General features: G+C 44.1%; 2 non-coding genes and 41 pseudogenes across 2 annotated transcripts; 36 read left to right on the top strand and 7 right to left on the bottom strand.

Annotated features, from left to right (window-relative positions):
• Positions 1 to 26: 26 nt before the first annotated feature.
• LOC140268005 (5S ribosomal RNA) lies at positions 27 to 145 on the bottom strand (annotated as a pseudogene).
• A 269-nt stretch (positions 146 to 414) lies between these two features.
• On the bottom strand, positions 415 to 533 carry LOC140297193 (5S ribosomal RNA; annotated as a pseudogene).
• Positions 534 to 802: 269 nt separating this feature from the next.
• On the bottom strand, positions 803 to 921 carry LOC140291875 (5S ribosomal RNA; annotated as a pseudogene).
• A 272-nt stretch (positions 922 to 1,193) lies between these two features.
• Positions 1,194 to 1,312, bottom strand: LOC140301864 (5S ribosomal RNA; annotated as a pseudogene).
• Positions 1,313 to 1,581: 269 nt separating this feature from the next.
• On the bottom strand, positions 1,582 to 1,700 carry LOC140296780 (5S ribosomal RNA; annotated as a pseudogene).
• Positions 1,701 to 1,969: 269 nt separating this feature from the next.
• LOC140296781 (5S ribosomal RNA) lies at positions 1,970 to 2,088 on the bottom strand (annotated as a pseudogene).
• Positions 2,089 to 2,357: 269 nt separating this feature from the next.
• Positions 2,358 to 2,476, bottom strand: LOC140296783 (5S ribosomal RNA; annotated as a pseudogene).
• Positions 2,477 to 10,531: 8,055 nt separating this feature from the next.
• LOC140299615 (5S ribosomal RNA) lies at positions 10,532 to 10,650 on the top strand (annotated as a pseudogene).
• A 272-nt stretch (positions 10,651 to 10,922) lies between these two features.
• Positions 10,923 to 11,041, top strand: LOC140288705 (5S ribosomal RNA; annotated as a pseudogene).
• A 269-nt stretch (positions 11,042 to 11,310) lies between these two features.
• Positions 11,311 to 11,419, top strand: LOC140295836 (5S ribosomal RNA; annotated as a pseudogene).
• A 269-nt stretch (positions 11,420 to 11,688) lies between these two features.
• On the top strand, positions 11,689 to 11,807 carry LOC140299275 (5S ribosomal RNA; annotated as a pseudogene).
• Positions 11,808 to 12,079: 272 nt separating this feature from the next.
• Positions 12,080 to 12,198, top strand: LOC140293068 (5S ribosomal RNA; annotated as a pseudogene).
• A 269-nt stretch (positions 12,199 to 12,467) lies between these two features.
• On the top strand, positions 12,468 to 12,586 carry LOC140295948 (5S ribosomal RNA; annotated as a pseudogene).
• A 269-nt stretch (positions 12,587 to 12,855) lies between these two features.
• LOC140308907 (5S ribosomal RNA) lies at positions 12,856 to 12,974 on the top strand (annotated as a pseudogene).
• Positions 12,975 to 13,243: 269 nt separating this feature from the next.
• LOC140293930 (5S ribosomal RNA) lies at positions 13,244 to 13,362 on the top strand (annotated as a pseudogene).
• Positions 13,363 to 13,631: 269 nt separating this feature from the next.
• LOC140300018 (5S ribosomal RNA) lies at positions 13,632 to 13,750 on the top strand (annotated as a pseudogene).
• Positions 13,751 to 14,019: 269 nt separating this feature from the next.
• Positions 14,020 to 14,138, top strand: LOC140300187 (5S ribosomal RNA). Its single transcript, XR_011914807.1, has one exon. It is a non-coding gene; the product is annotated as a 5S ribosomal RNA (ribosomal RNA).
• Positions 14,139 to 14,407: 269 nt separating this feature from the next.
• On the top strand, positions 14,408 to 14,516 carry LOC140295837 (5S ribosomal RNA; annotated as a pseudogene).
• Positions 14,517 to 14,785: 269 nt separating this feature from the next.
• On the top strand, positions 14,786 to 14,904 carry LOC140299278 (5S ribosomal RNA; annotated as a pseudogene).
• Positions 14,905 to 15,176: 272 nt separating this feature from the next.
• On the top strand, positions 15,177 to 15,295 carry LOC140293069 (5S ribosomal RNA; annotated as a pseudogene).
• A 269-nt stretch (positions 15,296 to 15,564) lies between these two features.
• On the top strand, positions 15,565 to 15,683 carry LOC140295950 (5S ribosomal RNA; annotated as a pseudogene).
• Positions 15,684 to 15,952: 269 nt separating this feature from the next.
• Positions 15,953 to 16,071, top strand: LOC140308918 (5S ribosomal RNA; annotated as a pseudogene).
• A 269-nt stretch (positions 16,072 to 16,340) lies between these two features.
• Positions 16,341 to 16,459, top strand: LOC140293931 (5S ribosomal RNA; annotated as a pseudogene).
• A 269-nt stretch (positions 16,460 to 16,728) lies between these two features.
• Positions 16,729 to 16,847, top strand: LOC140300019 (5S ribosomal RNA; annotated as a pseudogene).
• Positions 16,848 to 17,116: 269 nt separating this feature from the next.
• Positions 17,117 to 17,235, top strand: LOC140300199 (5S ribosomal RNA). Its single transcript, XR_011914808.1, has one exon. It is a non-coding gene; the product is annotated as a 5S ribosomal RNA (ribosomal RNA).
• A 272-nt stretch (positions 17,236 to 17,507) lies between these two features.
• LOC140293070 (5S ribosomal RNA) lies at positions 17,508 to 17,626 on the top strand (annotated as a pseudogene).
• A 263-nt stretch (positions 17,627 to 17,889) lies between these two features.
• LOC140294268 (5S ribosomal RNA) lies at positions 17,890 to 18,008 on the top strand (annotated as a pseudogene).
• A 263-nt stretch (positions 18,009 to 18,271) lies between these two features.
• LOC140293932 (5S ribosomal RNA) lies at positions 18,272 to 18,390 on the top strand (annotated as a pseudogene).
• Positions 18,391 to 18,659: 269 nt separating this feature from the next.
• On the top strand, positions 18,660 to 18,778 carry LOC140288706 (5S ribosomal RNA; annotated as a pseudogene).
• Positions 18,779 to 19,047: 269 nt separating this feature from the next.
• Positions 19,048 to 19,156, top strand: LOC140295838 (5S ribosomal RNA; annotated as a pseudogene).
• A 269-nt stretch (positions 19,157 to 19,425) lies between these two features.
• LOC140299279 (5S ribosomal RNA) lies at positions 19,426 to 19,544 on the top strand (annotated as a pseudogene).
• A 272-nt stretch (positions 19,545 to 19,816) lies between these two features.
• Positions 19,817 to 19,935, top strand: LOC140296204 (5S ribosomal RNA; annotated as a pseudogene).
• A 269-nt stretch (positions 19,936 to 20,204) lies between these two features.
• On the top strand, positions 20,205 to 20,323 carry LOC140295952 (5S ribosomal RNA; annotated as a pseudogene).
• Positions 20,324 to 20,592: 269 nt separating this feature from the next.
• LOC140308940 (5S ribosomal RNA) lies at positions 20,593 to 20,711 on the top strand (annotated as a pseudogene).
• Positions 20,712 to 20,980: 269 nt separating this feature from the next.
• Positions 20,981 to 21,099, top strand: LOC140293933 (5S ribosomal RNA; annotated as a pseudogene).
• A 269-nt stretch (positions 21,100 to 21,368) lies between these two features.
• On the top strand, positions 21,369 to 21,487 carry LOC140300020 (5S ribosomal RNA; annotated as a pseudogene).
• A 269-nt stretch (positions 21,488 to 21,756) lies between these two features.
• Positions 21,757 to 21,865, top strand: LOC140295840 (5S ribosomal RNA; annotated as a pseudogene).
• A 269-nt stretch (positions 21,866 to 22,134) lies between these two features.
• Positions 22,135 to 22,253, top strand: LOC140299280 (5S ribosomal RNA; annotated as a pseudogene).
• A 272-nt stretch (positions 22,254 to 22,525) lies between these two features.
• LOC140293072 (5S ribosomal RNA) lies at positions 22,526 to 22,644 on the top strand (annotated as a pseudogene).
• Positions 22,645 to 22,913: 269 nt separating this feature from the next.
• On the top strand, positions 22,914 to 23,032 carry LOC140295953 (5S ribosomal RNA; annotated as a pseudogene).
• A 269-nt stretch (positions 23,033 to 23,301) lies between these two features.
• Positions 23,302 to 23,420, top strand: LOC140308951 (5S ribosomal RNA; annotated as a pseudogene).
• A 269-nt stretch (positions 23,421 to 23,689) lies between these two features.
• LOC140293934 (5S ribosomal RNA) lies at positions 23,690 to 23,808 on the top strand (annotated as a pseudogene).
• A 269-nt stretch (positions 23,809 to 24,077) lies between these two features.
• Positions 24,078 to 24,196, top strand: LOC140300021 (5S ribosomal RNA; annotated as a pseudogene).
• Positions 24,197 to 24,341: the final 145 nt, after the last annotated feature.

Genomic DNA, 24,341 nt, shown 5'->3' on the forward strand with positions numbered 1-24,341 from the left:
ATGTAGGTGGTAGAGAGAAGAGAAAAAGCTTAAGGCACCTGGTATTCCCAAGCGGTCTCGCATTCAAGTACTAACCAGGCCCAACCCTGCTTGGCTTCCGAGATCAGACGAGGTCGGGCTTATTCAGGGTGGTGTGGCCGTAAGCAACAATATCGGTGACAAATGTGCATTATATAGGTACTGGAATCATACACTTCCTCTGTGTAACCAGATAATTGCCGAAAAAGGCTGACTTGTAGTGGGTTCATCTTCCTCCTTGATGTGATTATTCTCTCCAGCTGAAACTGAGACTCTCAGATCACCTCGTGTCTATCAACAAAGCAGCAGCAGCTGAAGATGACCAACTTCTTCACGTGTCACAGGGTGATCAGACGTTGCAACAAAAGACATGCAGGTGGTAGAGAGAAGAGAAAAAGCTTACAGCACCTGGTATTCCCAAGCTGTCTCCCATCCAAGTAGTAACCAGGTACAACCCTGCTTGGCGTCCGAGATCAGACGAGGTGGGGCTTATTCAGGGTGGTGTGGCCGTAAGCAACAATGTCTCTGACAAATGTGCATTATATAGGTACTGGAATCATACGGTTCCTCTATGCAACCAGATAATTGCCGAGAAAGGCTGACTTGTAGTGGGCACATCTTCTTCCCTGACGTGATAATTCTCTCCAGCTGAAAATGAGACTCTCAGATCACTTCGTGTCTGCCAACAAAGCAGCAGCAGCTGAAGATGACCAACTTCCTCATGTGTCACAAGGTGATCAGACGTTGCAACAAAAGACATGCAGGTGGTAGAGAGAAGAGAAAAAGCTTAAAGCACCTGGTATTCCCAAGCAGTCTCCCATCCAAGTACTAACCAGGCCCAAACCTGCTTGGCTTCCAAGATCAGACGAGGTCGGGCTTATTCAGGGTGGTGTGGCCGTAAGAAACAATATCTGTGACAAATGTGCATTATATAAGTACTGGAATCATACACTTCCTCTATGTAACCAGATAATTGCCGAGAAAGGCTGACTTGTAGTGGGCACATCTTCTTCCACGATGTGATTATTTTCTGCAGCTGAAACTGAGACTCTCAGATCACTTCGTGTCTGCCAACAAAGAAGCAGCAGCTGCTGAAGATGACCAACTTCCTCATGTGTCACAGGATGATCAGACGTTGCAACAAAAGACATGCAGGTGGTAGAGAGAAGAGAAGAAGCTTACAGCACCTGGTATTCCCAAGAGGTCTCCCATCGAAGTACTAACCAGGCCCAAACCTGCTCTGCTTCCGAGATCAGACGAGGTCGGGCTTATTCAGGGTGGTGTGGCCGTAAGCAACAATATCTCTGACAAATGTCCATTATATAGGTACTGGAATCATACGGTTCCTCTATGCAACCAGTTAATTGCAGAGAAAGGCTGATGTGTAGCGGGCACATCTTCTTCCCCCATGTGATTATTTTCTGCAGCTGAAACTGAGACTCTCAGATCACTTCGTGTCTGCCAAAAAAGCAGCAGCAGCTGAAGATGACGAACTTCTTCACGTGTCACAGGGTGATCAGACGTTGCAACAAAAGACATGCAGGTGGTAGAGAGAAGAGAAAAAGCTTACATCACCTGGTATTCCCAAGCGGTCTCTCATCAAAGTACTAACCACGCCCAAACCTCCTTGGCTTCTGAGATCAGACGAGGTCAGACATATTCAGGGTGGTTTGGCCGTAAGCAACAATCTCTGTGACAAATGTGCATTATATAGGCAATGGAATCATATGGTTCCTCTATGTAACCAGATAATTGCCGAGAAAGGCTGATATGTAGTGGGCACATCTTGTTCCCTGACGTGATAATTTTCTCCAGCTGAAAATGAGACTCTCAGATCACTTCGTGTCTGCCAATAAAGCAGCAGCAGCTGAAGATGACCAACTTCCTCATGTGTCACAGGGTGATCAGACGTTGCAACAAAAGACATGCAGGTGGTAGAGAGAAGAGAAAAAGCTTACATCACCTGGTATTCCCAAGCGGTCTCTCATCAAAGTACTAACCACGCCCAAACCTCCTTGGCTTCTGAGATCAGACGAGGTCAGACATATTCAGGGTGGTTTGGCCGTAAGCAACAATCTCTGTGACAAATGTGCATTATATAGGCAATGGAATCATATGGTTCCTCTATGTAACCAGATAATTGCCGAGAAAGGCTGATATGTAGTGGGCACATCTTGTTCCCTGACGTGATAATTTTCTCCAGCTGAAAATGAGACTCTCAGATCACTTCGTGTCTGCCAATAAAGCAGCAGCAGCTGAAGATGACCAACTTCCTCATGTGTCACAGGGTGATCAGACGTTGCAACAAAAGACATGCAGGTGGTAGAGAGAAGAGAAAAAGCTTACATCACCTGGTATTCCCAAGCGGTCTCTCATCAAAGTACTAACCACGCCCAAACCTCCTTGGCTTCTGAGATCAGACGAGGTCAGACATATTCAGGGTGGTTTGGCCGTAAGCAACAATCTCTGTGACAAATGTGCATTATATAGGCAATGGAATCATATGGTTCCTCTATGTAACCAGATAATTGCCGAGAAAGGCTGATATGTAGTGGGCACATCTTGTTCCCTGACGTGATAATTTTCTCCAGCTGAAAATGAGACTCTCAGATCACTTCGTGTCTGCCAATAAAGCAGCAGCAGCTGAAGATGACCAACTTCCTCATGTGTCACAGGGTGATCAGACGTTGCAACAAAAGACATGCAGGTTGTAGAGAGAAAAGAAAAAACCTACAGCACCTGGTATTCCCAAGCAGTCTCCCATCCAAATACTAACAAGGCCCAACCCTGCTTGGCTTCCGAGATCAGACTTATTCAGGGTGGTGTGGCCGTAAGCAACAATAACTGTGACAAATGTGCATTATATAGGTACGATAGGTGCGACGTTTTAACTGCGGCGTTAAGTTTACGTTAAGTGTCTGTCTGTCTGTCTGTCTGTTCGCAGATGATTGCTCGTCTGTTACTGTGTGATTATTGTTACAATGTTAATAAAGTTTGATAATTTTACTTGAACCAAGAACAGCCTTCACATTTTTATTTAATTTCCCTTTGCAAAACAGGACGACAGTGAGTGTGAGTGACATCCATTTAATGCAATTGTCAAAAGTGAAGCCAGAATTACTTGGAGAATTATTTTACATTTATTAACAAAACCCAACACTCTTTGTCTCAACCAAAGATTTTTTAAAAATACTTTCTTTGCTCAATTTGGAATTTGTTTCATTCACTTGTGTTGCACAAATAGTGATACAGATAGATAGCTAGTCTCTCAAATAATTGAGTGTACCAAAAAAAGAGGGGAAAAATGATGGGAGACTTATTTACATTTACAGTTATACACATGTTGTGTGCTCCCCCCTACAGTAGGCTTTAGTAAAGTCCAAAGCACTGTTGTATGTTGGGGTGTTGCCACAATACAGGTTCGAATCCCACAAGAAACATGAAAATTAAACAGATGATAAACCTTGCAATAAGTGCAGAGGTGTGTGTAAACAATGTTGAGAAGATAAGAGAATAGAGAAAAGTGGATATAGTGTACGTTTTTTCTCCTTTTCTTTTTCTCTCTCCCCCCCCCTCCTTCCTCTTTTTTTCCTTTTCCCCCCTTTCGGGCAGTCCCTTTTGCCCCTTTTTTGGCCGAAAGGTCAGCACTCTGGACTTTGAATCCAGTGATCCGAGTTCAAATCTCGGTGGAACCTACAGGTGTGCTGTCATGTTTGTGTTCTGGAAAGAAAATGAGTGGATGAGGTTAGTCAGTTGTCAAGTCCCACCAGAGTGTGTGATTGACCAATTCCAAAGAGAGGGCTTAAATTGTTTAATGTTGAAAAAGTGAAACATTCAGCTGAGAGGGTCTGTGCTATTTGCCTTCTCACCTCCGGGTGTCTCTAATTGAATCTATTTGATTTCTTCTTCCATATTAATTTGCAATGCATATATTTTTCCATGCTCTCCGTTTGGAATTTGGACACAGAAGCCAAAGGAGAAGGAAACAGGAAAAACAATCCCATGGTAACAATCAGCGACAAGGAGAACTACTCAAAAGCCTACATAATTAACCCGGTGCCCAACCATGGGCCAACCAATCATCCAATCAAGGAGCGGCAATTTCTGCCGGCCGGGATCTGAGCGCCAACTCCATGCGGTGCGCACAAGTTGGTACTGATTTAGGAAAAAGAGGATTGTACAATTTTACTCCTTGGTATGGATACTCTTTCAAAAAAGTCCAAAAAATAAAATATGTGGTTGACAAAACTGTGTGACTCAGTCCTTCAACACAAAAGGCAGGCAAAGGAAAATCAGCTGTCCTCTCTATCTAATCATAGGAGGATGGCCTGACTACGATCAGGGACCTGAGCAGCAAAGAATAGATAGACATGATAAATAGTTATATATATATATATATACATATATATATGTACATACTAGTCTCCAATACTACTATGATAAAAAGAGATCCAATGTACAGGTCTAAGTTGTACAGGAATGTGTTGTAGAAATTTGTTCTATATTTTTGTTGTAAATCCACAACAGGTTTCATCATCTGCTAATCCTGAAGGAGACACTAGTTGTAAAGGAATTTATTAATACATAAAAATGCTTATATTATAAGACTGAAACATTCTTGAACAGCAGATCACTGTAAAGACATACATATAATATTGTGATTATGTCAGTGGGTCAACAATTTTGTAAAGGCAACTTTACATAAAAAAATTTAAAATCTTGTAAAAATATAACAATGTAAACATAAAAACAGCAACCTCAAAACAAAACATAGCATGTTACCTGGATGGAAAACCATGCGTCTCTACAGCCTGAAGGAAGAAATCTTGGGCTGTTGATGCCTTGTTGTTATTGGTAGCATGTCGGTACATGATCTTTGTGAGCATTTGGAAAACATAAAAACCACAGAAACACATTAAACATTAACTACAATAATATAAGAATAATAAATGAATGAAATATTGTTCCATGTGTAATGTTAGACTTAAAGCTATACTTACCTTTCTGGCATGTAGCACGGCACTTATTAAAAATTTAAACTACTTGAACTGTCTCCTCATCTATGTGCTAACAACCAGAACCCACTGATGTGGACTCAGAAATAAAGTTTCCAATGTTTTCCAAACACAAATGAATACATTTCAGAAATGTACTGAGGCCAGATAGAAAAAGTGCACGTGCAGCCGCTTTAAACTGTCAAACAGGCAATGTAACGGCAGTTATATTTATGTTTCGCCACTAGATGCAGCTATGATTTTATGGCCATAGAGAATGTCCGTATAACACGTTTGTTTTAAGTGTTTTGATGTATATATTTAATATTTAGCAATGTTTAAAGGATATAGTTAATAACATTTGGTGTTAGGTAAAAGTTAAAAGTTAAAACTTGATAAGTTTAGTTTAAGGTGACGGTGATGTCACTTCCGGTTTAAAAAAGCGGTCCGGTAAACTGGTATCATTGATATGGATCCAATAAAGAAAGCAATCAACGAAGACCATAAGCGGTTTTAAGTTTACCGGTTTGTCCACTTGCAGGCCAAAGTGGTATGTAAGTTTGTGTTTGTAAATAATATATTTTCTTTTAGTTGAGGCATGTGTAATGTAATATTTGTACATCATTTGTGTTTTATCAGTTCTACGGTGTACTTGTGGTGAAAGCCGACGATGAAGACCACAGTAAAAATCAGTGAAAAGAACACAAGTCTCGTATCTGTGAACAAGCCAGCATATGTTTTTTTCCAAAGACCACGTCCAGCATTTGATTGAAATTGACCTCTCTGCCCCCTGTATTTCCACACTGCTGGTGTATCAGTGAGAACACTGAAACGCAGAATGCGACAGTGGGGCCTCTCAAAAAGGGAAGGCTACAGTAAAATGACAGATGATGAACTTGACAGCTTGGTCTCTGCCATCAAGCAAGACTCCCAGAATTTGGGTTGGTGCTTTTTACAGAAAGTTTTTATTTGAATTATATCATGCACTTGTCCATAGCATTATAAAAAGATTTGTGCCATAAAAGTAACATTTGAAATTGCCGGCCATATAGCCTCCACAACTAAGTCTAGCTGAGGGCCGGCTACTTTAATGACTGCTATTTTTATAGCCTAAAGGCTATCAATATTATTTTTTAAATTTTCTGTGCCTTAGTGGAGAGTCCTGGACATTATCATAGCAACGGTCATCATAGCATGTATACCTGAGAAAAAGTTAAATGCCTAAATTGTTTGTTTACATGATTATCAATCAATATATCTTAAATAAAAGTGGTTTTCACTTCTTTTCCTACAGGTCACAGAATGGTAAAAGGTCGTCTTAGGGCTTTAGGCCACAGAGTTCAGTGGACAGAGTGTGGGATTCGATGCACCGGGTTGATAGGGTAGGAATACTACAGAGAATGACAAGCCTCGGATGTGTTGTGAGAAGGACCTACAATGTCGCAGCTCCTCTGTCACTCGTACATATAGATACCAACCACAAGTTGATCAGGTAAGCTGACAGCAAAGGACATCACATGGACATTATATATTTATATATTGATTTAAAAAATGGTCTATGGCATACATTCTGCAGAGTTCTGGAATCTGGTGTAATGGACCACGATGTAGCTGCGTTAAACAATTGATACATTTTTATTGAACAGATATGGTGTGGTAATGTTTGGAATAGATGTCTCTTCAAGAAAGGTCAGTGTCCCCATGGAGATTATAGTGTGTGATATAATATTCAACTTAATTTATTTAAAGCTATACTTTTCTTTTGTAAGCTTAAAATGCTCCTAATAAGCTTATGGCGCACTAAAATGGAAAAGCAAGCCACCAGGTGTTGAAATTACACGCGAACTACAACGCAGGCCGTTGTAGATCACAAGTTGTTTATATTCGGACACGGCAAGCACAAGAATAGCCTTGATGGACGTGGTAACTGGACCGCTGATAACTTGACAACATTCTCCGCTCCGACATCCGGGGGAGATGGAACGCACCATCACTTTCTCACCTCACACGTCAGGGAGGAAGGGAGCGTCACAGGTCAGGCAGGGGGAAGAGGGTGAGACTTTGGAGGGAGGGGGAGTTTTTCATGTTTAAATTTGCCGTGCTACATGCCAGAAAGGTAAGTATAGCTTTAAGTCTAACATTACACATGGAACAATATTTCATTCATTTATTATTCTTATATTATTGTAGTTAATGTTTAATGTGTTTCTGTGGTTTTTATGTTTTCCAAATGCTCACAAAGATCATGTACCGACATGCTACCAATAACAACAAGTCATCAACAGCCCAAGATTTCTTCCTTCAGGCTGTAGAGACGCATGGTTTTCCATCCAGGTAACATGCTATGTTTTGTTTTGAGGTTGCTGTTTTTATGTTTACATTGTTATATTTTTACAAGATTTTAAATTTTTTTATGTAAAGTTGCCTTTACAAAATTGTTGACCCACTGACATAATCACAATATTATATGTATGTCTTTACAGTGATCTGCTGTTCAAGGATGTTTCAGTCTTATAATATAAGCATTTTTATGTATTAATAAATTCCTTTACAACTAGTGTCTCCTTCAGGATTAGCAGATGATGAAACCTGTTGTGGATTTACAACAAAAATATAGAACAAATTTCTACAACACATTCCTGTACAACTTAGACCTGTACATTGGATCTCTTTTTATCATAGTAGTATTGGAGACTAGTATGTACATATATATATGTATATATATATATATATAACTATTTATCATGTCTATCTATTCTTTGCTGCTCAGGTCCCTGATCGTAGTCAGGCCATCCTCCTATGATTAGATAGAGAGGACAGCTGATTTTCCTTTGCCTGCCTTTTGTGTTGAAGGACTGAGTCACACAGTTTTGTCAACCACATATTTTATTTTTTGGACTTTTTTGAAAGAGTATCCATACCAAGGAGTAAAATTGTACAATCCTCTTTTTCCTAAATCAGTACCAACTTGTGCGCACCGCATGGAGTTGGCGCTCAGATCCCGGCCGGCAGAAATTGCCGCTCCTTGATTGGATGATTGGTTGGCCCATGGTTGGGCACCGGGTTAATTATGTAGGCTTTTGAGTAGTTCTCCTTGTCGCTGATTGTTACCATGGGATTGTTTTTCCTGTTTCCTTCTCCTTTGGCTTCTGTGTCCAAATTCCAAACGGAGAGCATGGAAAAATATATGCATTGCAAATTAATATGGAAGAAGAAATCAAATAGATTCAATTAGTGACACCCGGAGGTGAGAAGGCAAATAGCACAGACCCTCTCAGCTGAATGTTTCACTTTTTCAACATTAAACAATTTAAGCCCTCTCTTTGGAATTGGTCAATCACACACTCTGGTGTGACTTGACAACTGACTAACCTCATCCACTCATTTTCTTTCCAGAACACAAACATGACAGCACACCTGTAGGTTCCACCGAGATTTGAACTCGGATCACTGGATTCAAAGTCCAGAGTGCTAACCTTTCGGCCAAAAAAGGGGCAAAAGGGACTGCCCGAAAGGGGGGAAAAGGAAAAAAAGAGGAAGGAGGGGGGGGGAGAGAGAAAAAGAAAAGGAGAAAAAACGTACACTATATCCACTTTTCTCTATTCTCTTATCTTCTCAACATTGTTTACACACACCTCTGCACTTATTGCAAGGTTTATCATCTGTTTAATTTTCATGTTTCTTGTGGGATTCGAACCTGTATTGTGGCAACACCCCAACATACCACAGTGCTTTGGACTTTACTAAAGCCTACTGTAGGGGGGAGCACACAACATGTGTATAACTGTAAATGTAAATAAGTCTCCCATCATTTTTCCCCTCTTTTTTTGGTACACTCAATTATTTGAGAGACTAGCTATCTATCTGTATCACTATTTGTGCAACACAAGTGAATGAAACAAATTCCAAATTGAGCAAAGAAAGTATTTTTAAAAAATCTTTGGTTGAGACAAAGAGTGTTGGGTTTTGTTAATAAATGTAAAATAATTCTCCAAGTAATTCTGGCTTCACTTTTGACAATTGCATTAAATGGATGTCACTCACACTCATTGTCGTCCTGTTTTGCAAAGGGAAATTAAATAAAAATGTGAAGGCTGTTCTTGGTTCAAGTAAAATTATCAAACTTTATTAACATTGTAACAATAATCACACAGTAACAGACGAGCAATCATCTGCGAACAGACAGACAGACAGACAGACACTTAACGTAAACTTAACGCCGCAGTTAAAACGTCGCATGAAATGGAAGCTGTCCAAGCGCACTGCAGACCTCCATGGGTGGAAGAGTTTGACCACTGAAGACACACCTGTGAAAAACAAAGTCAGCCGCTGCCCAATTGCCAGTACCACTCCTCCCACAAGTGGAGTGGTAACAGTGTGTGTGTGTGTGGCACACAGTTTTTCAAACGTATATTTGATAAAGAATTTTATCATTTTTACCCACCTGACTGGCTGCAGCAGTCCCGGTCAACATAGATGACCTCAGGTTCAGCTTGGCCCGCATTCTTGTATCGAGTGACGATGCCATGGCACAACTCTTCCAACCCTGCACCTTCACCCGTTGTCAGAACAGAGTTCAGAACCTGGCCAAACTCGTTGCCGATGTTTATCATCCATGCAGCACTGTCCCCAATAGCGCCAGCCAGCTTCTTGGTGATCTGTAATAGAAACACTACTTTCAAACTGTTTGTTGTAATTATACACGTGTGCATGTGTCAAACCGACATTCAAGCACTTGCACCTGTAATCATATTCCTGCACATTTTTCATTTTCCCTCTTTTTTCCCCTCCTCTTTTTTTTTGGGGGGGGGGGGGGGGCAATAAATATAGCTTTCCCAGTGATAACTACTAATACAACCGATTCTCCGCAACAACCAAAAGATTCATCGCACACAAGGCCTTGAAATTGATTTTGGTCAAGAAAGAGGTTTCAGAATATGAAGATCAAATTCAGAGTCTGACAGTGACTTTTAGAAGAGGATGACATTAATCATCAGCTATCTCCTAAACGGGAATGAACCAGAGCTAGACAGCAGCAGGCCCCAGGACCAAGTAGTCAGCAGCCGAGCTGAGATTGAGATCTTACTTATGTTTTGTAAATGTTCAAAGTTCTAAAAAAGTTCAAATGAATAATACATGATAGTTATACCAAAAAACCTTGCTTCATTTGCACTTTTCTTGAATGTTTTCCATCCTTTTTATTTTTACTACTACTAGTACTTGGATGGTAGACTGCCTGGGAATACCAGGTGCTTTAAGCTTTTTCTCTTCTCTCTACCACCTTTTGTTGCAACGTCTGATCACCCTGTGACACATGAGGAAGGTGGTCATCTTCAGCTGCTGCTTTGTTGGCAGACACGAAGTGATCTGAGAGTCTCAGTTTCAGCTGCAGAGAATGATCACATCAGAGAAGATGATATGCCCGTTACACATCAGCCTTTCTCTGCAATTATCTAGTTGCATAGAGGAACCGTATGATTCCAGTACCTATATGATGCACATTTGTCAGTGACATTGTTGCTTACGGCCACACCACGTTGAACATGCCCGACCTCGTCTGATCTCGGAAGCCAAGCACGGTTGGGCCTGGTTAGTACTTGGATGGAAGACCTCTTGGGAATACCAGGTGCTGTAAGCTTTTTCTCTTCTTTCGACCACCTGCATGTCTTTTGTTGCAACGTCTGATCACCCTGTGACACATGAGGAAGTTGGTCATCTTCAGCAGCTGCTGCTGCTTTGTTGGCAGACACGAAGTGATCTGAGAGTCTCAGTTTCAGCTGCAGAGAATGATCACATGAGGGAAGAAGATTTGCCCACTACAAGTCAGCCTTTCTCGGCAATTATCTGGTTACATAGAGGAACCGTATGATTCCATTACCTATATAATGCACATTTGTCAAAGACATTGTCGCTTACGGCCACACCACCCTGAATATGCCCGACCTCGTCTGATCTCGGAAGCCAAGCAGTGTTGGGCCTGGTTAGTACTTTGTTGGTATACAGCTTGGGAATACCAGGTGCTGTAAGCTTTTTCTCTCCTCTCAACCACCTGCATGTCTTTTGTTGCAACGTCTGATCACCCTGTGACACATGAGGAAGTTGGTCATCTTCAGCTGCTGCTGCTTTGTTGGCAGACACGAAGTGATCTGAGAGTCTCATTTTCAGCTAGAGAGAATTATCACGTCAGGGAACAAGATGTGCCCACTACATATCAGCCTTTCTCGGCAATTATCTGGTTACATAGAGGAACCATATGATTCCATTGCCTATATAATGCACATTTGTCACAGAGACTGTTGCTTACGGCCAAACCACCCTGAATATGTCTGATCTCGGAAGCCAAGGAGGGTTGGGCCTGGTTAGTACTTGGATGGGAGACTGCTTGGGAATACCAGGTGCTGTAAGCTTCTTCTCTTCTCTCTACCACCTCCATGTCTTTTGTTGCAACGTCTGATCATCCTGTGACACATGAGGAAGTTGGTCATCTTCAGCTGCTGCTGCTTTGTTGGCAGACATGAAGTGATCTGAGAGTCTCAGTTTCAGTTGCAGAGAATGATCACATCAGAGAAGATGATTTACCCGCTACACATCAGCCTTTCTCGGCAATTATCTGGTTGCATAGAGGAACCGTATGATTCCAGGACCTATATAATGCACATTTGTCAGAGACATTGCTGCTTACGGCCACACCACCCGGAACATGCCCGACCTCGTCTGATCTCGGAAGCCAAGCAGGGTTGGGCCTGGTTAGTACTTGGATGGGAGACCACTTGGTAATACCAGGTGCTGTAAGCTTCTTCTCTACTCTCTACCACCTTCATGTCTTTTGTGGCAACGTCTGATCCTCCTGTGACACATGAGGAAGTTGGTCATCTTCAGCTGCTATTGCTTCTTTGTTGGCAGACACGAAGTGATCTGAGAGTCTCAATTTCAGCTGCAGAGAATAATCACATCAGGGAAGAACATGTGCCCACTACAAGTCAGCCTTTCTAGGCAATTATCTGGTTACATAGAGGAAGTGTATGATTCCATTGCCTATATAATGCACATTTGTCACGGAGATTGTTACTTACGGCCAAACCACCCTGAATATGTCTGACCTTGTCTGATCTCGGAAGCCAAGGAGGGCTGGGCCTGGTTAGTACTTTGATGGGACACCGCTTGGGAATACCAGGTGCTGTAAGCTTTTTCTCTTCTCTCTACCACCTGCATGTCTTTGGTTGCAATGTCTGATCGCCCTGTGACACATGAGGAAGTTGGTCATCTTCAGCTGCTGCTGCTTTGTTAGCAGACACGAAGTGATCTGAGAGTCTCAGTTTCAGCTGCAGAGAATAATCACATCAAGGAAGAAGATGTGCCCACAACAAGTTAGCCTTTCCCTGCAATTATCTGGTTACATAGAGGAACTGTATTATTCCAGTACCTATATAATGCACATTTTTCACAGACATTGTTACTTACGGCCACACCACCGTAAATATGCCCGACCTCGACTAATCTCGGAACCCAAGCAGGGTTGGGCCTGGTTAGTACTTGAATGGGAGACCCCTTGGGAATGCCAGGTGCTGTAAGCTTTTTCTCTTCTCTCTACCACCTGCATGTATTTTGTTGCAAGGTCTGATCGCCCTGTGACACATGAGGAAGTTGGTCATCTTCAGCTGCTGCTGCTTTGTTGGCAGACACGAAGTGATCTGAGAGTCTCATTTTCAGCTGGAGAGAATAATCACGTCAGGGAAGAAGATGTGCCCACTATTTATCAGCCTTTCTCTGCAATTATCTGGTTATATAGAGGAACCGTATGATTCCAGTACCTATACAATTTACATTTGTCACAGACATTGTTGCTTACGGCCACACCACCCTGAATATGCCTAACCTCGTCTGATCTCGGAAGCCAAGCAGGGTTGTGCCTGGTTAGTACTTGGATGGGAGACCGCTTGGGAATACCAGGTGCTGTAAGCTATTTCTCTTCTCTCTACCACCTCCATGTCTTTTGTTGCAACGTCTGATCACCCTGTGACACGCGAAGAAGTTGGTCATCTTCAGCTGCTGCTGCTTTGTTGGCAGACACAAAGTGATCTCAGAGTTTCAGTTTCAGCTGCAGAGAATAATCACATCAGGGAAGAAGATGTGCCCACTACAAGTCAGCCTTTCTCGGCAATTATCTGGTTACATAGAGGAAGTGTATGATTCCAGTACCTATATAATACACATTTGTAACAGATATCGTTGCTTACCGCCACACCACCCTGAATAAGCTCAACCTCGTCTGATCTCGGAAGCCAAGCAGGGTTGGGCCTGGTTAGTTCTTGAATGGGAGACCGCTTGCGAATACCAGGTGCTGTAAGCTTTTTCTCTTCTCTCTACCACCTGCATGTCTTTTGTTGCAACGTCTGATCACCCTGTGACACATGAGGAAGTTGGTCATCTTCAGCTGCTGCTGCTTTGTTGGCTGACACGAAGTGATCTGAGAGTCTCAGTTTCAGCTCGAGAGAATAATCACGTCAGGGAAGAAGATGTGCCCACTACTTATCAGCTTTTCTCGGCAATAATCTGGTTACATAGAGGAACTGTATGATTCCAGTACCTATATAATGCACATTTGTCACAGACATTGTTGCTTACGGCCACACCACCCTGAATATGCCCGACCTCGTCTGATCTCGGAAGCCAAGCAGGGTTGTGCCTGGTTAGTACTTGGATGAGAGACCGCTTGGGAATACCAGGTGCTGTAAGCTTTTTCTCTTCTCTCAACCACCTGCATGTCTTTTGTTGCAACGTCTGACCACCCTGTGACACATGAGGAAGTTGGTCATCTTCAGCTGCTGCTGCTTTGTTGGCAGACATGAAGTGATCTGAGAGTCTCAGTTTCAGTTGCAGAGAATGATCACATCAGAGAAGATGATTTACCCGCTACACATCAAACTTTCTCGGCAATTATCTGGTTGCATAGAGGAACCGTATGATTCCAGTACCTATATAATGCACATTTGTCAGAGACATTGCTGCTTACGGCCACACCACCCGGAAAATGCCCGACCTCATCTGATCTCGGAAGCCAAGCAGGGTTGGGCCTGGTTAGTACTTGGATGGGAGACCACTTGGGAATACCAGGTGCTGTAAGCTTCTTCTCTACTCTCTACCACCTTCATGTCTTTTGTGGATACGTCTGATCCTCCTGTGACACATGAGGAAGTTGGTCATCTTCAGCTGCTGCTGCTTTGTTGGCAGACACGAAGTGATCTGAGAGTCTCATTTTCAGCTAGAGAGAATTATCACGTCAGGGAACAAGATGTGCCCACTACATATCAGCCTTTCTCGGCAATTATCTGGTTACATAGAGGAACCATATGATTCCATTGCCTATATAATGCACATTTGTCACAGAGACTGTTGCTTACGGCCAAACCACCCTGAATATGTCTGATCTCGGAAGCCAAGGAGGGTTGGGCCTGGTTAGTACTTGGATGGGAGACTGCTTGGGAATACCAGGTGCTGTAAGCTTCTTCTCTTCTCTCTACCACCTCCATGTCTTTTGTTGCAACGTCTGATCATCCTGTGACACATGAGGAAGTTGGTCATCTTCAGCTGCTGCTGCTTTGTTGGCAGACATGAAGTGATCTGAGAGTCTCAGTTTCAGTTGCAGAGAATGATCACATCAGAGAAGATGATTTACCCGCTACACATCAGCCTTTCTCGGCAATTATCTGGTTGCATAGAGGAACCGTATGATTCCAGGCCCTATATAATGCACATTTGTCAGAGACATTGCTGCTTACGGCCACACCACCCGGAACATGCCCGACCTCGTCTGATCTCGGAAGCCAAGCAGGGTTGGGCCTGGTTAGTACTTGGATGGGAGACCACTTGGTAATACCAGGTGCTGTAAGCTTCTTCTCTACTCTCTACCACCTTCATGTCTTTTGTGGCAACGTCTGATCCTCCTGTGACACATGAGGAAGTTGGTCATCTTCAGCTGCTGCTGCTTCTTTGTTGGCAGACACGAAGTGATCTGAGAGTCTCAATTTCAGCTGCAGAGAATAATCACATCAGGGAAGAACATGTGCCCACTACAAGTCAGCCTTTCTAGGCAATTATCTGGTTACATAGAGGAAGTGTATGATTCCATTGCCTATATAATGCACATTTGTCACGGAGATTGTTACTTACGGCCAAACCACCCTGAATATGTCTGACCTTGTCTGATCTCGGAAGCCAAGGAGGGCTGGGCCTGGTTAGTACTTTGATGGGACACCGCTTGGGAATACCAGGTGCTGTAAGCTTTTTCTCTTCTCTCTACCACCTGCATGTCTTTGGTTGCAATGTCTGATCGCCCTGTGACACATGAGGAAGTTGGTCATCTTCAGCTGCTGCTGCTTTGTTAGCAGACACGAAGTGATCTGAGAGTCTCAGTTTCAGCTGCAGAGAATAATCACATCAAGGAAGAAGATGTGCCCACAACAAGTTAGCCTTTCCCTGCAATTATCTGGTTACATAGAGGAACTGTATTATTCCAGTACCTATATAATGCACATTTTTCACAGACATTGTTACTTACGGCCACACCACCGTAAATATGCCCGACCTCGACTAATCTCGGAACCCAAGCAGGGTTGGGCCTGGTTAGTACTTGAATGGGAGACCCCTTGGGAATGCCAGGTGCTGTAAGCTTTTTCTCTTCTCTCTACCACCTGCATGTATTTTGTTGCAAGGTCTGATCGCCCTGTGACACATGAGGAAGTTGGTCATCTTCAGCTGCTGCTGCTTTGTTGGCAGACACGAAGTGATCTGAGAGTCTCATTTTCAGCTGGAGAGAATAATCACGTCAGGGAAGAAGATGTGCCCACTATTTATCAGCCTTTCTCTGCAATTATCTGGTTATATAGAGGAACCGTATGATTCCAGTACCTATACAATTTACATTTGTCACAGACATTGTTGCTTACGGCCACACCACCCTGAATATGCCTAACCTCGTCTGATCTCGGAAGCCAAGCAGGGTTGTGCCTGGTTAGTACTTGGATGGGAGACCGCTTGGGAATACCAGGTGCTGTAAGCTATTTCTCTTCTCTCTACCACCTCCATGTCTTTTGTTGCAACGTCTGATCACCCTGTGACACGCGAAGAAGTTGGTCATCTTCAGCTGCTGCTGCTTTGTTGGCAGACACAAAGTGATCTCAGAGTTTCAGTTTCAGCTGCAGAGAATAATCACATCAGGGAAGAAGATGTGCCCACTACAAGTCAGCCTTTCTCGGCAATTATCTGGTTACATAGAGGAAGTGTATGATTCCAGTACCTATATAATACACATTTGTAACAGATATCGTTGCTTACCGCCACACCACCCTGAATAAGCTCAACCTCGTCTGATCTCGGAAGCCAAGCAGGGTTGGGCCTGGTTAGTTCTTGAATGGGAGACCGCTTGCGAATACCAGGTGCTGTAAGCTTTTTCTCTTCTCTCTACCACCTGCATGTCTTTTGTTGCAACGTCTGATCACCCTGTGACACATGAGGAAGTTGGTCATCTTCAGCTGCTGCTGCTTTGTTGGCTGACACGAAGTGATCTGAGAGTCTCAGTTTCAGCTCGAGAGAATAATCACGTCAGGGAAGAAGATGTGCCCACTACTTATCAGCTTTTCTCGGCAATAATCTGGTTACATAGAGGAACTGTATGATTCCAGTACCTATATAATGCACATTTGTCACAGACATTGTTGCTTACGGCCACACCACCCTGAATATGCCCGACCTCGTCTGATCTCGGAAGCCAAGCAGGGTTGTGCCTGGTTAGTACTTGGATGAGAGACCGCTTGGGAATACCAGGTGCTGTAAGCTTTTTCTCTTCTCTCAACCACCTGCATGTCTTTTGTTGCAACGTCTGACCACCCTGTGACACATGAGGAAGTTGGTCATCTTCAGCTGCTGCTGCTTTGTTGGCAGACATGAAGTGATCTGAGAGTCTCAGTTTCAGTTGCAGAGAATGATCACATCAGAGAAGATGATTTACCCGCTACACATCAAACTTTCTCGGCAATTATCTGGTTGCATAGAGGAACCGTATGATTCCAGTACCTATATAATGCACATTTGTCAGAGACATTGCTGCTTACGGCCACACCACCCGGAAAATGCCCGACCTCATCTGATCTCGGAAGCCAAGCAGGGTTGGGCCTGGTTAGTACTTGGATGGGAGACCACTTGGGAATACCAGGTGCTGTAAGCTTCTTCTCTACTCTCTACCACCTTCATGTCTTTTGTGGATACGTCTGATCCTCCTGTGACACATGAGGAAGTTGGTCATCTTCAGCTGCTGCTGCTTCTTTGTTGGCAGACACGAAGTGATCTGAGAGTCTCAGTTTCAGCTGCAGAGAATAATCACATCAGGGAAGAAGATGTGCCCACTACAAGTCAGCCTTTCTCGGCAATTATCTGGTTACATAGAGGAAGTGTATGATTCCATTGCCTATATAATGCACATTTGTCACGGAGATTGTTACTTACGGCCAAACCACCCTGAATATGTCTGACCTTGTCTGATCTCGGAAGCCAAGGAGGGCTGGGCCTGGTTAGTACTTTGATGGGACACCGCTTGGGAATACCAGGTGCTGTAAGCTTTTTCTCTTCTCTCTACCACCTCCATGTCTTTTGTTGCAACGTCTGATCACCCTGTGACACGTGAAGAAGTTGGTCATCTTCAGCTGCTGCTGCTTTGTTGGCAGATACAAAGTGATCTCAGAGTTTCAGCTGCAGAGAATAATCACATCAGGGAAGAAGATGTGCCCACTACAAGTCAGCCTTTCTTGGCAATTATCTGGTTACATAGAGGAAGTGTATGATTCCATTGCCTATATAATGCACATTTGTCACGGAGATTGTTACTTACGGCCAAACCACCCTGAATATGTCTGACCTTGTCTGATCTCGGAAGCCAAGGAGGGCTGGGCCTGGTTAGTACTTTAATGGGACACCACTTGGGAATACCAGGTGCTGTAAGCTTTTTCTCTTCTCTCTACCACCTACATGTCTTTTGTTGCAATGTCTGATCGCCCTGTGACACGTGAGGAAGTTGGTCATCTTCAGCTGCTGCTGCTTTGTTGGCAGACACAAAGTGATCTCAGAGTTTCAGCTGCAGAGAATAATCACATCAGGGAAGAAGATGTGCCCACTACAAGTCAGCCTTTCTCGGCAATTATCTGGTTACATAGAGGAAGTGTATGATTCCAGTACCTATATAATACACATTTGTAACAGATAGCGTTGCTTACCGCCACACCACCCTGAATAAGCTCAACCTCGTCTGATCTCGGAAGCCAAGCAGGGTTGGGCCTGGTTAGTTCTTGAATGGGAGACCGCTTGCGAATACCAGGTGCTGTAAGCTTTTTCTCTTCTCTCTACCACCTACATGTCTTTTGTTGCAACGTCTGACCACCCTGTGACACATGAGGAAGTTGGTCATCTTCAGCTGCTGCTGCTTTGTTGGCAGACACGAAGTGATCTGAGAGTCTCAGTTTCAGCTGGAGAGAATAATCACATCAGGGAAGAAGATTTGCCCACTACAAGTCAGCCTTTCTCGGCAATTATCTGGTTACATAGAGGAACCGTATGATTCCATTACCTATATAATGCACATTTGTCAAAGACATTGTCGCTTACGGCCACACCACCCTGAATATGCCCGACCTCGTCTGATCTCGGAAGCCAAGCAGTGTTGGGCCTGGTTAGTACTTTGTTGGTATACAGCTTGGGAATACCAGGTGCTGTAAGCTTTTTCTCTCCTCTCAACCACCTGCATGTCTTTTGTTGCAACGTCTGATCACCCTGTGACACATGAGGAAGTTGGTCATCTTCAGCTGCTGCTGCTTTGTTGGCAGACACGAAGTGATCTGAGAGTCTCATTTTCAGCTAGAGAGAATTATCACGTCAGGGAACAAGATGTGCCCACTACATATCAGCCTTTCTCGGCAATTATCTGGTTACATAGAGGAACCATATGATTCCATTGCCTATATAATGCACATTTGTCACAGAGACTGTTGCTTACGGCCAAACCACCCTGAATATGTCTGATCTCGGAAGCCAAGGAGGGTTGGGCCTGGTTAGTACTTGGATGGGAGACTGCTTGGGAATACCAGGTGCTGTAAGCTTCTTCTCTTCTCTCTACCACCTCCATGTCTTTTGTTGCAACGTCTGATCATCCTGTGACACATGAGGAAGTTGGTCATCTTCAGCTGCTGCTGCTTTGTTGGCAGACATGAAGTGATCTGAGAGTCTCAGTTTCAGTTGCAGAGAATGATCACATCAGAGAAGATGATTTACCCGCTACACATCAGCCTTTCTCGGCAATTATCTGGTTGCATAGAGGAACCGTATGATTCCAGGACCTATATAATGCACATTTGTCAGAGACATTGCTGCTTACGGCCACACCACCCGGAACATGCCCGACCTCGTCTGATCTCGGAAGCCAAGCAGGGTTGGGCCTGGTTAGTACTTGGATGGGAGACCACTTGGTAATACCAGGTGCTGTAAGCTTCTTCTCTACTCTCTACCACCTTCATGTCTTTTGTGGCAGCGTCTGATCCTCCTGTGACACATGAGGAAGTTGGTCATCTTCAGCTGCTGCTGCTTCTTTGTTGGCAGACACGAAGTGATCTGAGAGTCTCAATTTCAGCTGCAGAGAATAATCACATCAGGGAAGAACATGTGCCCACTACAAGTCAGCCTTTCTAGGCAATTATCTGGTTACATAGAGGAAGTGTATGATTCCATTGCCTATATAATGCACATTTGTCACGGAGATTGTTACTTACGGCCAAACCACCCTGAATATGTCTGACCTTGTCTGATCTCGGAAGCCAAGGAGGGCTGGGCCTGGTTAGTACTTTGATGGGACACCGCTTGGGAATACCAGGTTCTGTAAGCTTTTTCTCTTCTCTCTACCACCTGCATGTCTTTGGTTGCAATGTCTGATCGCCCTGTGACACATGAGGAAGTTGGTCATCTTCAGCTGCTGCTGCTTTGTTAGCAGACACGAAGTGATCTGAGAGTCTCAGTTTCAGCTGCAGAGAATAATCACATCAAGGAAGAAGATGTGCCCACAACAAGTTAGCCTTTCCCTGCAATTATCTGGTTACATAGAGGAACTGTATTATTCCAGTACCTATATAATGCACATTTTTCACAGACATTGTTACTTACGGCCACACCACCGTAAATATGCCCGACCTCGACTAATCTCGGAACCCAAGCAGGGTTGGGCCTGGTTAGTACTTGAATGGGAGACCCCTTGGGAATGCCAGGTGCTGTAAGCTTTTTCTCTTCTCTCTACCACCTGCATGTATTTTGTTGCAAGGTCTGATCGCCCTGTGACACATGAGGAAGTTGGTCATCTTCAGCTGCTGCTGCTTTGTTGGCAGACACGAAGTGATCTGAGAGTCTCATTTTCAGCTGGAGAGAATAATCACATCAGGGAAGAAGATGTGCCCACTATTTATCAGCCTTTCTCTGCAATTATCTGGTTATATAGAGGAACCGTATGATTCCAGTACCTATACAATTTACATTTGTCACAGACATTGTTGCTTACGGCCACACCACCCTGAATATGCCTAACCTCGTCTGATCTCGGAAGCCAAGCAGGGTTGTGCCTGGTTAGTACTTGGATGGGAGACCGCTTGGGAATACCAGGTGCTGTAAGCTTTTTCTCTTCTCTCTACCACCTCCATGTCTTTTGTTGCAACGTCTGATCACCCTGTGACACGCGAAGAAGTTGGTCATCTTCAGCTGCTGCTGCTTTGTTGGCAGACACAAAGTGATCTCAGAGTTTCAGTTTCAGCTGCAGAGAATAATCACATCAGGGAAGAAGATGTGCCCACTACAAGTCAGCCTTTCTCGGCAATTATCTGGTTACATAGAGGAAGTGTATGATTCCAGTACCTATATAATACACATTTGTAACAGATATCGTTGCTTACCGCCACACCACCCTGAATAAGCTCAACCTCGTCTGATCTCGGAAGCCAAGCAGGGTTGGGCCTGGTTAGTTCTTGAATGGGAGACCGCTTGCGAATACCAGGTGCTGTAAGCTTTTTCTCTTCTCTCTACCACCTGCATGTCTTTTGTTGCAACGTCTGATCACCCTGTGACACATGAGGAAGGTGGTCATCTTCAGCTGCTGCTGCTTTGTTGGCTGACACGAAGTGATCTGAGAGTCTCAGTTTCAGCTCGAGAGAATAATCACGTCAGGGAAGAAGATGTGCCCACTACTTATCAGCTTTTCTCGGCAATAATCTGGTTACATAGAGGAACTGTATGATTCCAGTACCTATATAATGCACATTTGTCACAGACATTGTTGCTTACGGCCACACCACCCTGAATATGCCCGACCTCGTCTGATCTCGGAAGCCAAGCAGGGTTGTGCCTGGTTAGTACTTGGATGAGAGACCGCTTGGGAATACCAGGTGCTGTAAGCTTTTTCTCTTCTCTCAACCACCTGCATGTCTTTTGTTGCAACGTCTGACCACCCTGTGACACATGAGGAAGTTGGTCATCTTCAGCTGCTGCTGCTTTGTTGGCAGACATGAAGTGATCTGAGAGTCTCAGTTTCAGTTGCAGAGAATGATCACATCAGAGAAGATGATTTACCCGCTACACATCAAACTTTCTCGGCAATTATCTGGTTGCATAGAGGAACCGTATGATTCCATTGCCTATATAATGCACATTTGTCACAGAGACTGTTGCTTACGGCCAAACCACCCTGAATATGTCTGATCTCGGAAGCCAAGGAGGGTTGGGCCTGGTTAGTACTTGGATGGGAGACTGCTTGGGAATACCAGGTGCTGTAAGCTTCTTCTCTTCTCTCTACCACCTCCATGTCTTTTGTTGCAACGTCTGATCATCCTGTGACACATGAGGAAGTTGGTCATCTTCAGCTGCTGCTGCTTTGTTGGCAGACATGAAGTGATCTGAGAGTCTCAGTTTCAGTTGCAGAGAATGATCACATCAGAGAAGATGATTTACCCGCTACACATCAGCCTTTCTCGGCAATTATCTGGTTGCATAGAGGAACCGTATGATTCCAGGACCTATATAATGCACATTTGTCAGAGACATTGCTGCTTACGGCCACACCACCCGGAACATGCCCGACCTCGTCTGATCTCGGAAGCCAAGCAGGGTTGGGCCTGGTTAGTACTTGGATGGGAGACCACTTGGTAATACCAGGTGCTGTAAGCTTCTTCTCTACTCTCTACCACCTTCATGTCTTTTGTGGCAGCGTCTGATCCTCCTGTGACACATGAGGAAGTTGGTCATCTTCAGCTGCTGCTGCTTCTTTGTTGGCAGACACGAAGTGATCTGAGAGTCTCAATTTCAGCTGCAGAGAATAATCACATCAGGGAAGAACATGTGCCCACTACAAGTCAGCCTTTCTAGGCAATTATCTGGTTACATAGAGGAAGTGTATGATTCCATTGCCTATATAATGCACATTTGTCACGGAGATTGTTACTTACGGCCAAACCACCCTGAATATGTCTGACCTTGTCTGATCTCGGAAGCCAAGGAGGGCTGGGCCTGGTTAGTACTTTGATGGGACACCGCTTGGGAATACCAGGTGCTGTAAGCTTTTTCTCTTCTCTCTACCACCTGCATGTCTTTGGTTGCAATGTCTGATCGCCCTGTGACACATGAGGAAGTTGGTCATCTTCAGCTGCTGCTGCTTTGTTAGCAGACACGAAGTGATCTGAGAGTCTCAGTTTCAGCTGCAGAGAATAATCACATCAAGGAAGAAGATGTGCCCACAACAAGTTAGCCTTTCCCTGCAATTATCTGGTTACATAGAGGAACTGTATTATTCCAGTACCTATATAATGCACATTTTTCACAGACATTGTTACTTACGGCCACACCACCGTAAATATGCCCGACCTCGACTAATCTCGGAACCCAAGCAGGGTTGGGCCTGGTTAGTACTTGAATGGGAGACCCCTTGGGAATGCCAGGTGCTGTAAGCTTTTTCTCTTCTCTCTACCACCTGCATGTATTTTGTTGCAAGGTCTGATCGCCCTGTGACACATGAGGAAGTTGGTCATCTTCAGCTGCTGCTGCTTTGTTGGCAGACACGAAGTGATCTGAGAGTCTCATTTTCAGCTGGAGAGAATAATCACATCAGGGAAGAAGATGTGCCCACTATTTATCAGCCTTTCTCTGCAATTATCTGGTTATATAGAGGAACCGTATGATTCCAGTACCTATACAATTTACATTTGTCACAGACATTGTTGCTTACGGCCACACCACCCTGAATATGCCTAACCTCGTCTGATCTCGGAAGCCAAGCAGGGTTGTGCCTGGTTAGTACTTGGATGGGAGACCGCTTGGGAATACCAGGTGCTGTAAGCTTTTTCTCTTCTCTCTACCACCTCCATGTCTTTTGTTGCAACGTCTGATCACCCTGTGACACGCGAAGAAGTTGGTCATCTTCAGCTGCTGCTGCTTTGTTGGCAGACACAAAGTGATCTCAGAGTTTCAGTTTCAGCTGCAGAGAATAATCACATCAGGGAAGAAGATGTGCCCACTACAAGTCAGCCTTTCTCGGCAATTATCTGGTTACATAGAGGAAGTGTATGATTCCAGTACCTATATAATACACATTTGTAACAGATATCGTTGCTTACCGCCACACCACCCTGAATAAGCTCAACCTCGTCTGATCTCGGAAGCCAAGCAGGGTTGGGCCTGGTTAGTTCTTGAATGGGAGACCGCTTGCGAATACCAGGTGCTGTAAGCTTTTTCTCTTCTCTCTACCACCTGCATGTCTTTTGTTGCAACGTCTGATCACCCTGTGACACATGAGGAAGGTGGTCATCTTCAGCTGCTGCTGCTTTGTTGGCTGACACGAAGTGATCTGAGAGTCTCAGTTTCAGCTCGAGAGAATAATCACGTCAGGGAAGAAGATGTGCCCACTACTTATCAGCTTTTCTCGGCAATAATCTGGTTACATAGAGGAACTGTATGATTCCAGTACCTATATAATGCACATTTGTCACAGACATTGTTGCTTACGGCCACACCACCCTGAATATGCCCGACCTCGTCTGATCTCGGAAGCCAAGCAGGGTTGTGCCTGGTTAGTACTTGGATGAGAGACCGCTTGGGAATACCAGGTGCTGTAAGCTTTTTCTCTTCTCTCAACCACCTGCATGTCTTTTGTTGCAACGTCTGACCACCCTGTGACACATGAGGAAGTTGGTCATCTTCAGCTGCTGCTGCTTTGTTGGCAGACATGAAGTGATCTGAGAGTCTCAGTTTCAGTTGCAGAGA

This window comes from Leuresthes tenuis, unplaced genomic scaffold (assembly GCF_036924035.1).
Source record: "Leuresthes tenuis unplaced genomic scaffold, fLeuTen1.0.hap1 SCAF_1, whole genome shotgun sequence".
Taxonomy (NCBI): Eukaryota; Metazoa; Chordata; class Actinopteri; order Atheriniformes; family Atherinopsidae; genus Leuresthes; species Leuresthes tenuis.